Below are 14800 nucleotides of genomic sequence, written 5' to 3'. Positions count from 1 at the left end.
AAGTAAAGAAGTGAATTCTTCCCCAGAGCCTCCTTCCCTAGAGCCCTGCCAACACAGTTTAGACTTCTGACCTCCCCAATTGTAAGAGAATAAGCTTATGTTATTTTTTTTTAGGTGACTAAATTTGTAGTAATTCATCACAGCAGCAATAGAAATCTAATAACCTAGCAATCCCAATTCCAGCTGTTTTACCCAAGAGAAATGAAAACTGATTCTTACAAAAAGAAAAAAACATATGCAAATGTTTATGGCAGATTGAGTCATAATTGCAAACACTGAAAACAACCTAAATGTTCTTCAACTGATGGATGAATAAATAAACTGGGTAGCATTCAACTCAGTGGAATACTACTCATCAAAAAAAAAAAAAAAATAAGAATGAACTACTGATGTGTGTGACAATTGCGTGAACCACAAATGTATTGTGTCAAGTGAAAGAAAAGAGATTCAAAATGTTACATTCTTTATAATTGCATTTATACAACATTCTGGAAAAAACAAAACCATAGGGACAGAGAACAGATCAATGACTGCCAGGGGTAGGCAGTGGGGAAATGGCTGATTACCAAGGGACAGTGCAAGGGAATATTAGGGGTGCAGGAACACTTCTGTATCTAGAGCATGGTGGTAGTTTCACAACTCTGTGCCTATGTCGAAACTCATAGATCTATACTTCAAAAAAAAGTGAACTTTCTTGCATATAAGTTAAAAATGAAACTGGGGGACGCCTGGGTGGCTCCGTTGGTTAAGCGTCTGCCTTTGGCTCAGGTCACGATCCCAGGGTGCTGGGATCGAGTCCTGCATCGGGCTCCCTGCTGGGCGGGGAGCCTGCTTCTCCCTCTGCCTGCCATTCCCCCTGCTTGTGCACTTGCTCTCTCTGGCAAATAAATATAAACAAACAAACAAACAAATAAAAAATTGGTTGGAAGTTAAAAAAATAAGCATCTATTTATTTGAGAACAAGTTTGAGATGCTGGCATGAAATTATCTGTCTATAGGAGTTGTTTTCCTATGTTCGTCTCACTCACATTGTCAGGCTTTCACATCAAACCCCCTTTCTTGACCTTCGACCACCGTTTCTCAAATAACTAAACAATGGTATAAAAAAATGTGCTAAACTAAAAATCCAGAGTGGCAAGAAGCAAGTCCCTGAAGGACCTACCATCTCTAGAAGCTCAGCCAGCAGCTCTCTGGCCCTTTAAAAATGCAGTGCTTAACCAAACTCTGACCCCAAAATGTTGCTTGGGTTTTTGTCCCTATTATTCCCTTATTAATTTTTAAAAGGCGAGCAGTTCCACCATTACACTGGGTTTAAAGCCCAAAAAATAATAACTTTTGTGGTTTTAAGATTTCACAACTTTGACCCTACGAGCATCACCAGAGACAGGCACTATCTTTTAAAAAGAGAAATAGAAAAGAAGAGCAGTCAGATAAAAATGGATACAGTGAGGGGCGGGGCACAGAGGGTGGCATATTTCCAGGAAAAGTAGATAGATGCATGGAGTGTTAGTGGGTGACCTCAGGCAAAAGGAGGTCAGAGTCGTCCTTCTTCGTGACCCAAGTTCATCTCATAGTATTCTGTAACAGTACAGTGCCTCATTTTCTTCATACTGCAGGGTCACAACTAGACAACAGCAGAGGAAGAAATGAAAAACAAGGGGAAAAGGGTCATTTTTCCAGGATCTCAGAAAGGGAGCTCAGTATTTCTATAACATCTTATTGGGAACAGACACACAGCCTAATGTTTTTTCATGAGTTCCCAGTTTCTACTGCATGGAAATGTTTCCGTATCACTCATGCCACAAGCCAAAGACATAAAGGCACTGTCTGTCTTTATCCAAATACCACATGATAAAGAGTCTGAAGTCCAACAGATCCTTAGAGAATTTCAAGGTGCTCTACAAGTGATCCAAATTTGGGCCATCTCAAGATAAAGGACAGTAATGGTTATGCCTCTACCATTTCACTAATTCTTGGCTCAAAAATCTAAAACAGGTATCTCTGCTGTGAATGAATATCTTAAAATCTCCAAACAGAACTCACTTCCCACTAATTCTGTAAACAAGATATTACTTCTCCCTCCTCCCTACCCAATACCCATTGATACCCATCTCTGTCTTTCCCTCTAGAAAACCAACTAACAAATAAACAAAAACTCATCCCCCAAGATTTCTTTGCTAGTTACTATCTACCATAGGTACTCTCCTCAGCGTCTACACGGTTTTACAGACAATATCAACTCATTTGTAGGATTATCTGGGAGACTGTAGGTCATGTCACTAAAATTTCTGAATTATTTCAGTGAAAAATTAATAAAATAGTTCCTCTGCTGTACCATGGGAACAAAGAAATGTAAAGTAATGCACAAACTATAGCAAATCTTATTCTTTTAGGGGCACCTGGGTGGCTCAGTTGTTAAGCGTCTGCCTTCAGCTCAGGTCATGATCCCAGTGTCTTGGGATCGAGTCCCGCATAGGGCTCCCGGCTCTGCGGGAAGCCTGCTTCTCCCTCTCCCACTCCCCCTGCTTGTGTTCCCTCTCTCACTGTGTCTCTCTCTGTCAAATAAATAAATAAAATCTTTTTTTTTAAGATTTTATTTATTTGAGAGAAAGATTTTATTTATTTATTTGAGAGAGAGAGAGTGAGACAGCATGACAGGGGAGAGGGTCAGAGGGAGAAGCAGACTCCCCACTGAGCAGGGAGCCTGATGTGGGACTTGATCCCGGGACTCCAGGATCATGACCTGAGCCAAAGGCAGTCACTTAACCAACTGAGCCACCCAGGTGCCCCTAAATAAAATCTTTAAAAAAAAAAAAATCTTATTCTTTTAAGCAGAAATAAATTTGAGCATTATTTTAATTTTTTGAGAAGAAAATGTGCAGGAGGAAAAACTTTTGCACTACTCTTATGTTCACTGACTATGGACCTGTGAATGAGGCTAGCAGAAGACAGATTAACAAGAGAAAAGGCACACGATTTTCACTAATGTCTTGGGTGCACAGGAGTTCACAGAAAAGTGAGACTCAAAGTAGTTAGACTTGGGAGCATATATACCATTCTAACAAAGGAAAGGGAGTTTGGGCTTCAAAGGATGATAAATTGTAAGCAAGTGACTATGGCGGAAACCAATGGAAGATAGGGTTATTTTGATAAGGTTGTTTATGCAGACTCATCTTAGTGTAACTCTCTGTCTCTGTGGTGATGAGTCTCTCTCCTCTTCCTGGTACAGGGAAGGAACACCTTTGCAAAGGGAAATTTATGCCCTACTTTTAGGCAGGAAAGGGGAAGGTAGAGAACTGACATCTGTGGATTCTCAATTCCCTGCAGTTCAAAATAATCCTTATGCCCAAGTGGCAGACTTGGGGGTAGGATATTGAGATCGCCTTCAAAAATCTTTCCAAAACATACTATACCCATATAAACCATAATTTAATCTTTTCCCCCAAAATAGGGTCATCAATAGGAACCCCAATTAATGGACTGTATGATAATATAGATTAGTTCTGATTACTTCCTTCTTCCTTTCCATAGAAACCATATTAGAAAACAGAATATAGGATTCAGAGTCTTACACACATAAGTGGCGTTCTGGAACTTCACGTAGCTGTGTGTGTGACCCTAACCACATCTCTTATCTCCACTGAGGTTAGTGTTTTAATCTGAAAAGGACAGCAATATGTTTTTCTCCCAGAAATGCTAATTAAGACTATAAAGATGATGCTTGTATCATAAAAAGCTATTAACTTGAGAATATGAGATATTGATTGATTAGTCTTAATCACATGATCCACTCCCGTACTGACCCTATTAGAAACATTTAATAGGCTAGCTATCAGTAAGAACAGAAAGTATTATCATTAAGGTTTCAGATACCTCTGAGGTGTTAGACCTGTTTATGTTTATAGCAAATGGCCCTAGAATTTTCTTCTCAGTTTGCTTTGGCACCTGGTTTCTAATGATTTTGTATTTCCTCTTTCACTGTCCATGTATCAGCAGCTTGTTTGTGTGTGGTTTTGAAGGCACTTGTGGCAGATTATATTATTTGTCTCAGGTTTTCACTACAGCATATGAATACATGTCCTTGCCATGGCCTTGTGGTGGAGAAAGTACTTCCCCATACCTCGACTTTTAGTATGACCACATGCTTTACATTAGCCAATGGGATATTAGCAGATGTTTTGCAAACTTGTGCAGTTTGACCTGCTCACTTGCAGTCCAGCCTTTATCATCAAAAGAAAGACTCAGGTAGCCATTAGTGCAATGAGATAAGAGAAACAGGAGCAAACTTTACTCAACCTGTATCTGGAATCCAAACCCACCATAGGTCAGCTGAACCCAAATGAACATACAGTTACATGAGTAACAAATAAATGATTTTATAGAAGCCACTGAATTGGAGTCATTAGGCATCTTTGTTGTGGCAGTAGCTAACTACATGGTGCCCTCAATCTTTAGGTTTTATCTCATTGGATGATTACACACTTCCCAAGAACAACACATTTTTATCATTATTAACATGGTAACCTCTACCACACTCCCCACACCATACTTGTCCTGATGCTACCTTCTTTTATGATGATTCTAATTGCGGGGAGATTTTTAAATACATACAATCATGTTAGAATTGTGTAATTAGGATTAAACGGGTCATAAGAGAGAGCCTGAAGTAGCACTGTCCAGGAGCAATATGATGTGAGCCAAATACAGAATTTTAAATTTTCTCTTAGCCACTTTAAAAAGTAAAAGGAAACAGCTAAAATTCATTCTAATAATGCATTTTATTTAACCCAATATATCCAAGATGCTTTCATTTCAACATGCAATAAAGTTTCTAATGAGACATTTTATATTCATCTTTCCATACTCAGTCTTCAGAATATATATATTACTCTCCCGAACATTCAGAGTAGTCACATTTCAAGTATTCAAAATAGCTACATGTGGCAAGTTGCTATATCATATTGTATAGCATATGACTGGAGGCTTTCATAAGAAATGAAATGGAGAGACTTCTGTGCAGAGCTTTACTGACAACCACTAGAACCACTCAAAGCTCCTTCCTTCCTTCCTTCCTTCTTTCCTTTCTTCCTTCCTTCCTTCCTTTCTTCCTTCCTTCCTTCCTTCCTTCATTTCTGGACAGTTGGCTGATTTTCCTATAAATGGAGGGTGGCTTGCACTTGGTAGCATTCTGTGTTCTGACCTCAGACTTGCATTTATCTATTATTTTATCCACATTTTAATTTTCACTAATTTTAGTTTTTCCAAAAAACAATTACCATATTATGGTTTATTCTATGAGCTTTGTTCAACATTCTGTGAAGTGAAATGGGATATAAGTAATGTACAGTTACTTCCTGTACTTTGTTAATATTATTCCTTTAACCTAAAATATTTTCCCTCCCCTTCCCCAGCAAACGACTTCCTCCAGTCAGCTTAACTGCCAACTCATATTTAGGGTTCTTGGCTTTTCCTTATCTTACCACCTTCCCCAGATTTCATTTGTTTCTAAGCCCTCAGGGAGATTGTAAACTCAGGAAGTAGCTACTTCAATCCTTTCTGGATTCAAACAGTCTGAAGTATCCCATCAAGCACCAGATTCTTCAGGCAGATGGAGGCTGAATAATATTTGTGGACTGACTGATGATGAATGGCCATTGCTAGACGATTCCCAGTAAGGAAGTCCATGAGCATCATCTATCTTTTAACAACCCTGGTAAACTCTAAATTCAGCTGAAAACATAATTAGTAAAAGATCACATGCCCCCACTATCCATGGCCCAAGAATTCTCCTGGGGGTGACGCCTGAGTCTTCTCACTCCTACCCATGCACTGCCTGCTGTCAGGGTTGTACAAATGGAAGTCAGGCTCAAAAGTTACACAATAGAAGTGATTTTTAATATTCCATTTTAGTTTAATTTCAGAAGGTCCAGAACCTCATTTATTTCTGATTATTATTAATATTTTAACTCAGGGATTAATATGTTTTTATCCCCCCTTTCGCTTCTTGATATTGCTTTCTGTAACCAGCCTGTGCTGGTTAAAACTCTAATTAGAGAATAAAAGCATGGGTAAATTATTTTTAATATGACTAAGACCAGACTATCTTCATAATAAAATTCCTTTTGTTAATGAATTTAAAATAATCTCAATAATGATTTTTCTACTGAAACTGATAACACCGTTGGAATTATAATGATTTCATATTTTTTCTCATACAAAGGAGAAAATTAATTTTTGATAATGATTTACACTCCTCCCAGGTTTAGCACAGATCTACAAATAATTTTTAATAACCAGGTTGTCCACTGAACAATCTTATAGCAGAAAGTATCTGTGCCATGGTTGGGATGTGGGATGAATATCTACAGTGTAAGAAAGCCATTCCAAATGCTCATAAAATAAAAAATATTTGAGTTTGAAAAAAAAAAAAGATGAATCTATTATAAATCATCCTACAGATCCACAAAGAATCAGAGTGGAAAAGACAGTAAGTAAATGAAGATGCTAGGATTTCTTTTTTTCTTTTCCTTTTTTTTACCTTTTATTCTTTGGCCTAATTTTCATTAAAATATTTGAACTGTTTTTTACTCTATTCCTTGCACGGTGATTTTCAGACCTTATTTGGAGTTATAGGACTGGGAAGGGAGAACTTTAAAGTCAACCGGAAGTAAAGTATTAACTAAAAGGCCTACACATTTTTGGCCAATTTTCAAGATTCTGTTTTTCATTTAGTAATACATGCCTTCATTCATTCCAGTTTTCACACACACATGCACACACACACAGAGAAAAACCATTATATATTAGGTGGTATGTTGGTTTTGTAAAAATCAAAGATACTCATATAAAGTCTTTAACCTTCATGTCATATTATTATTATAGTAAGGGAAATAAGAGTTGTTGATAAATAATTTTAATAAAGACTTTTTAAAAGACAGGATATAAGTGAGATTTTTTCATGGCTTCAAAGAAGAAAAATATTTATTAGGGACAGAGGGGAAAGAAGAAAGGAATTGGAATGAAGAATCAGGGTAGACTTCAAGGAAGAGGTGGCATTTATTCTAGAGATAAGCATTTAGATGTCCAGAAACAGAGGTGATGGGAAGACAAGGGAAAATACTCCCAGCTTCTGGAAGTGTCAGCAATCGAGAAGAGATATTTAATAGACGAAAGCTGTCACTTTATTTATTTATTTATATGTCAACTCATTCTCTAAAATACTAGAAGCAATTTGAATAAATACATATGAAATTAATAAAACAAGAATTATAAGGTTCATTCATTGAAAAAAAAAGTTTATTGAACACCCTCACATGAGCCAGGCTAGTAGGAAAAAAAAAATCTCTGCTTTCATGTTTACATTTTAGTATGGAAGACTCACAATAGACAGAAAAATAAATACATAAACAAATCTGTAACACTATGAAAAAATATAAAGCAGGAAAAAAGAGAAAGGGGGTAAGCCATGGAGGGGTTCAGAGTAAGCCACCCTAAAATATGCCACTTTTGCATATGGATTATTTTGAGCTGAAGTCAATGAGGATCAAAAAATGAAGAAAGAAGCCTTCATGGAGCTTCCCTTATAGGACTAAAAGCAGAAATTTCTGAGAAATGAAGACTGCCATAAACTCCTTCTCCTGGGAAAGTTTGGGTTTTTTTTTTTTTCTTTTAAAGATATTTATTTATTTATTTATTTATTTATTTATTTATGAGAGACAGAGAGAGAGCTGGGGGAGAAGCAGAGGGACAAGCAGACTCCCTGCTGAGTGAGGAGCCTGATACGGGGCTCGATCCCAGGGACCTGAGCCGAAGTCAGATGCTTAACTGACTGAGCCACCAAGGCACCCCAATTCCCTCTCCTGGGAAAGTTTTATGGCTGAGAAGAAAACAAAATTTTGGCACCAAGATGGACCTGCACAAACAAACCTCACTAAAATGGCGCCTAGCTTCTATTAATTTGCCCCATATATGTACCTTCCCATAGTTTGTCACACTTGGAAGCCTAAAATCCTGTTCCTTTGTCTTCTCACATCTCCACAATCTACTGCTCTTTGTTAGACATGGTATATAACCTCTGAGGCCCAGCTGCTTCTTTGGGTCTTCATTTCTTTTCTAGGAAGACCCCCTTCTCAAAAAATTAACATCAAATAGAGTTTGCACACCTTTCGCCTATTAATCAGTCTTTTCTCAGTCTAATTTGCATGGCTTCAGCTGGAGAACTGAGGGAAGCAGAGGTAAAGTTTTTTTTTTTCCCCTCCCCTACACAAGAGTAAAGAAAGACATGCTATTTTAGATATAAATTGGTCAAAGACATCTTTCTGCAGAGGCCATTTTTGAGCAGAGACTTGAACAAAATGAGGAAATGAACCTTGAATATTTCATGGAGTCACCATGGTTGGGCTCTTACATGGTGCCTCGGGGCTCACAGACTGTGCCCAGAAGCCCAGGGAGAAGCTGCAAAGCTTCTTAAGAACTAGCTTCTGAAGAGACAAAATTTTGCTTCCACTTCAGTGTGGTGCACATGTAAGTTGTCAAGGCCAGCCTAGATTCAAGTAGAAGAGAAGGAGTGCCCACTTCTCAACAGCAGAAGTAGCAAGAATGTGTAGCCACCCTCAATCCTCCAGCTTTGTGCAAATGCTTCAAATTAGGTTGAGGTATCTTTCCCTAAAGAAATGGTCTACATCAAGGGTCAGCAGACTATGCCTAAGCAAAATAGACCCAACCAGTGGACCTACCCACCCCACTGACTATTTTTGTAACTAAAGTGATGTTAGAACACAGAAATATCCATTCATTTACTTACTATCTGCCTATGGCTGCTTCTCTGCTTTAAGGGCAAACTTAAATAGTTGCAACTGACTTGAGAGCGGGCAAAAATTAAACTGTTTACTCTCTGACACTTTACAGAGAAAGTTTGTGGAACCCCGGTCTACAAGAAAGCAATCATGACATTTCTCAATCACTCCACATAGATCTCCAGCAATTTTATTTTCAATCTTGGCTATAGGTCCCTAGAAATAATTAATTTTGCTTTGAGTAAACTGAAGTTCAAGAAGATTTTGAAAATGTAAACTGATATCCAAGCAGAAAGCAGGTGCCTCAATAAGAAAGATAAATATGTTGAAGCGAATCACACCAAACCTGAAGCTAATAGAAGCAGAACTGAGAGAAACAGGTCCTCTTCACACGATGCAGAAAACTGCGCAGCCAACCCACTGCAACCTCCTCAAGGTTCTTTGTTTGTTGCTTAAAATTAAGGAGAGGAAAAATACCTCAAATCTTAAATAAAATGCATTCCCCACCCGCCCCCGCCAGAGACTGGATATTAAACCCATCAGAAAAGCTCAGAATTTTACACTTGTAACAACATTGCAAGAGAAGAAACTTAGGCCCATTTCAAGATGTTTGTCAGCTCTAAAACAATGTAACCATTGGTTAAAACAAAACTTTAATCATTGGACATGTTTGGCATCATGCCTCTTTGGCATGCCTCCCTGAGACCTGACAAATCACCCTCACCCAGAGTCAAGAGTATAGCACGTATTAAACCAGTCCTGACAAGTGGATTCGTCGTCTACTACACTAGGGTAGGACTCATCGTTTAATCAGCCAAATAGGTAACCCCAAGACTATCTCAAAAGAAAGTGAAGAGTTTGGGCGCCTGGGTGGCTCAGTCGTTAAGCATCTGCCTTCGGCTCAGGTCATGATCCCAGGGTCCTGGGATCGTGCCCCATATCGGGCTCCCTGCTCCGCGGGAAGCCTGCTTCTCCCTCTCCCACTCCCCCTGCTTGTGTTCCCTCTCTTGCTGTGTCTCTCTCTGTCAAATAAATAAATAAAGTCTTTTAAAAAAAACTAAAATAAAAAATAAAAGCAATCAACCTTAACCAAAAAAAAAAACACATAATAATGCCTTTAAAACAATATTTTTAAATGTAAAATAAATATAAATAAAGCAAGAAAGCCTTTAGAAACAATAAATATTTTTAAATGTAAAGCATGAATATAAAAAATGACCTTAATAAAAATGAAGTATGTTTTAACATCTATAATAAAATTCAAAGTAATGACAACATAAATTCATAAAAATAAACCTAGATTTGTTAGAAATTAGGAATAAAAGATGTTTTGGATTATAAATAACAAAATGAGCTATTAATACAAGTGATAAAAGGTAAAACTGGTGAAGTGAAAAACAAAGGACCTAACAGAAGTTAACAGGATAAAGTACTAGGGGAAAAATAAGAAGAGAGCATAAACATAATTTTCAGAAAATACAGGGAAAGATAGTGCATAGAAGAAACTTGAAAAGTTAGCAAAGTCCTGAAATGGGCTAAGAATAGCAGATAAAGAACAATTAAAATGGCATGCATCAATTTGTTAATGGTACTCAAATTCAGGACTATAAAATTCTTTATTAAAAATAAAAATAAACACCCTTAAAGCAACACCCACCTGGAAACACCCAAGTGGTGGGACTCCTATTAAAATGGAAATATCAGCTTGCCCTGTGGAGAACTTTGCAGAGCCTGAGAGGCTGGGAGGAAGACCAGAATGAGAAGCCCTTCCCTCCTACCTGTCAGGTATGCCCAAGCCCCAGCTCAGCCCCCACATGATCTGTGCCGTGAGCAGCTTGGCTTGCTAGCCACAGTAATGCATGAAGGTAAACAGTGGGAAATCAGGGCAGAAATACAGGATGAGTCATACAAGGCTTTAAATGCCACACTGTTTCACAGTGTTTTCCAAACATGAGCATTCAGTAAACTAACAGGTTTATCCTAGAGATTTTGATTCAGTAAATCTAGGAGGGGAGGGGAGGAGAAGGAAGGGGAAGGCAGAGGAGAGGCAGCGGGGAAGGTAGGTGCTCTGTGATTTTCACTTATGACATTCTCAAACAGGTTCCAACCCTTTTAAAAAGTATTCTCCACTCCAAGTAATTTTGATATTTTTCCAGGTTTAAGAAATAATGATTTATGATCTTGAGACAACTGAGACTTTTCAATATCCAGGTATCAAATTCCAAAACACAGATGGACGAGAAAAATGCTTTGAATGGTAGCAGGTCAGAGTTACACAAACCCAGTAAAAGGTGCAGCCAAGTAAGAATGACGCTGGGAACCTGTCGCTTTCATATGAAACTCAACTGTTTTTAATGTTCTTTGCTACTGCCAAAAACCACCAAATTAAGAGAAAGCCATGAATATACGTGTCACTGGTGGCTTTTAAGTATCAGAACATTGCCAAAATAAACAGCAAGGGTCCTTTGATATTCATATTTCTCAGGGATCAAATGTATGCACTCCAAGCCATATCTACCTCCTTCGAGACACTGAAAGGATAAAAATTAAGATGATTCAAGCCTTTTCTTTTCAACTTCAGAAGAGCACAGTGCTATATATATATCACTGGCACACCTAGAAAATGATTATGTTTGAACAGCACACTGGATAAACTGTAGGGGATTTGGAAGCCTCTGCATGGCTATGGTGAAAAAACTTCATTACATTTTCTTTATATCAAAATAATTTGAAAATAAAAATAAAATACAGAGTTTCAAGTGTAGTATTTGTGGCGGGCAGGGAATGCACCATTCCAACCCCTCCTCATGGCAAGGCTTGGCTCAGGGACTGACCCACCTTGCACAAGGACACATCTGTCTTGGGGCAGCTCATATCTAATGAGCAATCAAGGCAGGAGTATAAGGACCCAGCCGTATTGGCCCAAAAGGAAGCAAGTCTGAGGGGGATTGAAGGAAGGTTCCAGAGCTGCCTGGAGATAGGAGTGAGGTGGGGAGGGGGTTGGCCCAGACTTTGAACACCTCACAATCCAGCGTCCTCTGCCAAATCCTGCTCCTGCCCCTTTCTCTTCATAGGTGGGGATCCCTAATAAACACTCTGACCTACAAAGTCCATTTCAGCTTCTGTTCCTGAGGAACTGTCAAATGACAAAGACAAAGAATAATACAATTTAATAACAAGGTTGATGTCCTTCATTCAAGGGAAAACAATCCACAGATTGGGGGAGTACAATGCTTCACAAGCAGCGAAACACTCTTTCCAAGGGATTTGGGGCAAGAGCAAGTTTTATAGCACTTTCCTTCAGATAAACACCCAGAAGTGAAATTGTTGGATCATACGGTAGTGCTATTTTAAATTTTTTAAGGAACCTCAACAGTTATCTACAGTGGCTGCGCCAACTTATACTCCCACCAACAGTGCACAAAGAGGTTCCTTTTCTCCACATCCTCACCAACACTTGTATTGTCTTTCTCTTACTAACCATTCTAACAGGTGTGAATTGATATCTCATTGCGGGGTTTTTTTGGTTTTGTTTTAATTTACTGCAGTATTTTATTTTCCTCACATAAGACATAGTGCTGGGGCTTAATGTTCTCACATGACAGCAGAAAACCAAAATTTGAGAATTGTGCACCAAAAAAAACCCACTTTACATAAATTAAAAGGATGAATACATACATTTACATGTGTAAATGCAAAGTATTTCCCAATTCAAGGCAAGCAATAACCCATGGTGCTCTGAAGAAAAGGCTTGGACCTCCCAACCCTATCAGACCAGCAGGGCAGAAATGATAACCGGTTCAGGACTCTTGCCAGCGACTAGAGAAATCCTGGAATAGGCAGCTCTTACACATTAATAGCCTGCACAGATCAAGAAACTCATGGTCCTGTAGACTCTCATCAAGCCAATAGATTTGTCATCCATAAACATGTTCTCACCTCAGTCATGATGTGACTGAGCAACATGTATTAAGGTTTTAAGTCAAAAATAGATACAGCATACTAAACATACAAACAGAACAGTTAACTTAATACAAGGTCAAAAATAGCAACAAGTTCTACAGTCCAGTGCTAGTATCAGATACACATTTCAAGGACATATTTCTTTTCAAAGGCTTATTCCACTTTCATGAGGCTAGCATGAGGTTTGCTAGGGCATATTTACACTGTTGAATTAACTCATGTAGCAAATACTATGCATCTGCTCGAAGTCCATTTAGAGGCATTTGTGGAGGATGATGGAGAGGCCCACCTCCTTGTATTCCTGCTACTGATCCACATCTGCTGGAGGGTGGACAGCGAGGCTAGGAGGGAGCCCCCATCCACACTGAGTACTTATACTCAGGAGGAGTGATGCTCTTAATCTTCATTGTACTGGGGGCCAGGGCCATGATCTCCTTCTGTTTCCATCAGTGAGCCAGGATACATGGTGGTCCCAGTGGACACCACCATGTAAGAGTATACCGTGTCGAGCACCTGGGTAGCTCAGTTGGTTGGGCATCTGCCTTCGGCTCGGGTCATGATCTCAGGGTCCTGGAATCGAATCCTGCATCAGGCTCCCTGCTCAGCGGGGAGCTCTTCTCCCTCTCTCTGCTGTTCCCCCTGCTTGTGTGCTCTTGCTCTCTCTCTCTTAAATAAATAAAATCTTAAAAAAAAAAAAAAGAGTATAGTGTGTCAACATCACACTTCATGATGGGAGTTGAAGGGAGTTGAAGGTGGTCCCATGGGTGCCACAGGACTCCATACCCAGGAAAAAGGACTGGAAGAGTGCCTCTGGACACCAGAACTGCTTGTGGCTGGTGGTGATCACCTGACCATTGGGCAGCTCATAACTATTCTCCTGGGAGCAGGAGGATGTAGCTGTGGCCCCACCTCCTGCTCCAAGACATAGCAGACCTCCATGATGTCACACAGGATTTCCTGCTCAGCCACTGTGGTGAAGCTGCAGTCATGATCCATGAGAATCTTCATGAGATGGTCTTTCAGGTCTCAGCCAGCTAGGACCTGACACAGGATGGCATGGGGCAGAGGGTAGCCCTCATAGATGGTCACTGTGTGAGGGACTTGGTCCCCATAACTCATGACAATACCACTGGTACAGCCAGAGGCATATAGGAAAAACATAGCCTGATGGTTATGTACCTAAGCAAAGTATGGAAGATCTGGAATGTGATCTGAATCATCTCTCAGTTGGCCTTGACATTCAAGGTGGCATCAGTCTGTAGCACAGGGTGCTCCTCAGGGTTCTAGAAGTTGTGGTGCCAGATCTTCTCTATGTTTTCTCAGTTGATGATGATGTCATGCTTGATGGGGTACTTAAAAGTTAGGATTCCACTCTTGCTCTGGGCCTCATCACCCAGGTGGTCCTTCTGTCCCATGCCCACAATGATGCTTGGTGTCAGGGGTGCCTGACAGTGGACAAGAACATGCCCTGGGCGAGGGTGGGGGAGTCATTCCCAGCAAAGCCAGATTTGCACATGCCAGAGCCAGTCATGATGAGCAAGCAGTGTGGTTTCTTCTTGTGGAGGTGGTGGGCCCAAGGGTGGAGTGAAGCAGGCATTGTGGTTTGATTTGCATTTCCCTAATGATTAGTGATGTTTGAGCACTGCACCTTTTCATATACCTGTTGGCCATGTCTATTCAGAGCCATCCATTTTTAACTTGATTTTTTTTTTGTTTTTTCTTTTTCTGTAAGTTGTAGAAATTATTTATATATTTTAAAAATCAACCCTTTCTCAGATATAAAATTTGCAAATAGTTTTCTCCCATTCAGTAGGTTGCCTTTTCATTTTGTTGACGGTTCCCCTTGCTATGCAGAAGCTTTTCAGTTTGATGTAGTCTCACTTATTTTTGCAAATAATTCTTACCAAATAATTGAAAATAATGATGAAGTTTTTATTTGTAGACTGCGCACATACTGCTAGAGCTGTCATCATGTGCCTCAATTCAATGTTACTAAAAGTGAATAGCAGCTACACCATGGACAAAGGTATGGGATATGAAAT

The 14800-nt window shown here is 39.4% G+C and overlaps 1 pseudogene; it reads right to left on the bottom strand.

The window, feature by feature from the left end:
* Positions 1-12969: 12969 nt before the first annotated feature.
* On the bottom strand, positions 12970-14316 carry LOC113934437 (annotated as a pseudogene).
* Between the last annotated feature and the right edge of the window lie 484 nt (positions 14317-14800).

The sequence above is a fragment of the Zalophus californianus genome, chromosome 13 (assembly GCF_009762305.2).
Source record: "Zalophus californianus isolate mZalCal1 chromosome 13, mZalCal1.pri.v2, whole genome shotgun sequence".
NCBI classification, from domain to species: domain Eukaryota; kingdom Metazoa; phylum Chordata; class Mammalia; order Carnivora; family Otariidae; genus Zalophus; species Zalophus californianus.
The sequence above is the reverse complement of the archived record's forward strand: the minus strand, read 5'-3'. Positions and strand labels throughout refer to the sequence as shown.